At 65.7% G+C, this 2500-nt stretch overlaps 1 non-coding gene across 1 annotated transcript; it reads right to left on the bottom strand.

The window, feature by feature from the left end:
* Positions 1-1857: 1857 nt before the first annotated feature.
* On the bottom strand, positions 1858-1976 carry LOC141979854 (5S ribosomal RNA). The gene has a single exon (XR_012637243.1). It is a non-coding gene; the product is annotated as a 5S ribosomal RNA (ribosomal RNA).
* Positions 1977-2500: the final 524 nt, after the last annotated feature.

Below are 2500 nucleotides of genomic sequence, written 5' to 3'. Positions count from 1 at the left end.
GGTTGACCTGGTGGCCGCTCGGGACTTAAGCCCGGAGCCCGGGGCAGGGCGACCCCGGACGGACGGGGCTCCGCCTGGCCCCTGCCCGCGGGGGCAGGCTCCGGGTTGACCTGGTGGCCGGACGGGGAATAAGCCCGGAGCCCGGGGCAGGGCGACCCCGGACGGACGGGGGTCCGCCGGCCCCTGCCCGCGGGGGCAGGCTCCGGGTTGACCTGGTGGCCGCTCGGGACTTAAGCCCGGAGCCCGGGGCAGGGCGACCCCGGACGGACGGGGGTATGCCGGCCCCTGCCCGCGGGGGCAGGCTCCGGGTTGACCTGGTGGCCGGTTTGCTTTCGGGCCACCAGGTCAACCCGCTGCCTGTATGGGGTTGACCTGGTGGCCGCTTTCCTTCCCGGCCACCAGGTCAACCCGCTGAATGTATGGGGTTGACCTGCTGGCCGCTTTCCTTCCCGGCCACCAGGTCAACCCGCTGAATGTATGGGGTTGACCTGCTGGCCGCTTTTCTTCCCGGCCACCAGGTCAACCCGCTGAATGTATGGGGTTGACCTGCTGGCCGCTTTCCTTCCCGGCCACCAGGTCAACCCGCTGAATGTATGGGGTTGACCTGCTGGCCGCTTTCCTTCCCGGCCACCAGGTCAACCCGCTGAATGTATGGGGTTGACCTGCTGGCCGCTTTTCTTCCCGGCCACCAGGTCAACCCGCTGAATGTATGGGGTTGACCTGCTGGCCGCTTTCCTTCCCGGCCACCAGGTCAACCCGCTGAATGTATGGGGTTGACCTGCTGGCCGCTTTCCTTCCCGGCCACCAGGTCAACCCGCTGAATGTATGGGGTTGACCTGCTGGCCGCTTTCCTTCCCGGCCACCAGGTCAACCCGCTGAATGTATGGGGTTGACCTGCTGGCCGCTTTCCTTCCCGGCCACCAGGTCAACCCGCTGAATGTATGGGGTGACCTGCTGGCCGCTTTCCTTCCCGGCCACCAGGTCAACCCGCTGAAAGTATGGGGTTGACCTGGTGGCCGCTTTCCTTCCCGGCCACCAGGTCAACCCGCTGAAAGTATGGGGTTGACCTGGTGGCCGCTTTCCTTCCCGGCCACCAGGTCAACCCGCTGCCGGCATGGGGTTGACCTGCTGGCCGCAGAGGGGGCAGGCTCCGGGTTGACCTGGTGGCCGGACGGGGATTAAGCCCCGGCTCGGAGCAGGGCAAGCCCGGGCGGAGGGGGGTCCGCTTGGCCCCTGCCCGCGGGGGCAGGCTCCGGGTTGACCTGGTGGCCGGTTTGCTTTCGGGCCACCAGGTCAACCCGCTGAATGTATGGGGTTGACCTGCTGGCCGCTTTCCTTCCCCGGCCACCAGGTCAACCCGCTGAATGTATGGGGTTGACCTGCTGGCCGCTTTCCTTCCCGGCCACCAGGTCAACCCGCTGAATGTATGGGGTTGACCTGCTGGCCGCTTTCCTTCCCGGCCACCAGGTCAACCCGCTGAATGTATGGGGTTGACCTGCTGGCCGCTTTCCTTCCCGGCCACCAGGTCAACCCGCTGAATGTATGGGGTTGACCTGCTGGCCGCTTTCCTTCCCGGCCACCAGGTCAACCCGCTGAAAGTATGGGGTTGACCTGCTGGCCGCTTTCCTTCCCGTCCACCAGGTCAACCCGCTGAATGTATGGGGTTGACCTGCTGGCCGCTCTGCTTCCGGCCACCAGGTCAACCCCTGCCGGTATGGGGTTGACCTGCTGGCCGCAGAGGGGCAGGCTCCGGGTTGACCTGGTGGCCGGCAGGGACTTCAGCCCCAGGGCCCCTGGCAGGGCGACCCTGCCCTTGTTCCCCAGAAAAGGAGAGAGCTGGCTCGCAGCGGGAAAAGCTGCCTACGGCACCTGGGATTCCCAGGCGGTCACCCATCCAAGTACTAGCCAGGCCCGGGACGGTTTACCTTCCGAGATCGGACGGGATCGGGGGCCTTCCGTCCGGTATGGCCGTAGGCACTCGGCTCCGGTCCGCCTCGTCCCCTTTCCCTTACTGACTCCCCTGCCTCGGGTGGGCCCGATCCTTTTTTTCCGTTTTTTTTTTCGCTCCGGAGGCTTCATGAGCCCCCCCCAACACCCCTTTGGGGGTCGGTGAAATTTTTTTTTTCAGACTTCCAGGGGCCCGATCCTGGCCGCGGGCACCCGGCTCCGGGCACCCGGCTCCGGGCCGCCTCGTCCCCTTTCCCTTACTGACTCCGCTGCCTCGGGTGGGCCCGATCCTTTTTTCCGTTTTTTTTTTTCCGCTCCGGAGGCTTCGTGAGCCCCCCCAACACCACTTTGGGGGTCGGTGAAAAAATTTTTTTCAGACTTCCAGGGGCCCGATCCTGGCCGCGGGCACCCGGCTCCGGGCACCCGGCTCCGGGCCGCCTCGTCCCCTTTCCCTTACTGACTCCCCTGCCTCGGGTGGGCCCGATCCTTTTTTCCGTTTTTTTTTTTTTCGCTCCGGAGGCTTTATGAGCCCCCCCCAATACCACTTTGGGGG

Source organism: Natator depressus, chromosome 28 (assembly GCF_965152275.1).
Source record: "Natator depressus isolate rNatDep1 chromosome 28, rNatDep2.hap1, whole genome shotgun sequence".
In the NCBI taxonomy this organism is placed as follows: domain Eukaryota; kingdom Metazoa; phylum Chordata; order Testudines; family Cheloniidae; genus Natator; species Natator depressus.
Note: the sequence above shows the minus strand (reverse complement) of the source record. Positions and strands in the feature narration are given on the sequence as shown.